Below are 416 nucleotides of genomic sequence, written 5' to 3' on the forward strand. Positions count from 1 at the left end.
TTTCAAGCTTTTAGAATCTTGTGGAGTTATGTTACTAAGTGTGATATGAGTTTGTTGACCCTGATTTTTATTTTATATTCTACCTTCAGCACATAACACTGAATTTATAATATGGTTACATATGTTTTTCTAAATTATTTTTAATGCTTTCAGTATCTTTTATGGTTTTGTTTGATCAGGTCTCTTGGATTTCCAGTTTTGGAATAACTCATAAGGAGATTGCGTCCTGGTTCTTTATTGTATTTGAATATATGGTTTCTGCATGCAGTGATGTTGCTGGCTTTCCTTTTCTAAAGTGCTGATCCCTAAACTTCCTCATGGCTGTGATCACCCAACTCTATATTTTTATTGAGATCTTATTAAATTGATTTGTTTGATATTTATTCTTCTCAAGGTTTTCGCAGAAGTTTTGGTTA

The sequence above is a fragment of the Theobroma umbraticum genome, unplaced genomic scaffold (assembly GCF_002168275.2).
Source record: "Theobroma umbraticum cultivar Fairchild unplaced genomic scaffold, ASM216827v3 scaffold_30.0, whole genome shotgun sequence".
Lineage (NCBI taxonomy): Eukaryota > Viridiplantae > Streptophyta > Magnoliopsida > Malvales > Malvaceae > Theobroma > Theobroma umbraticum.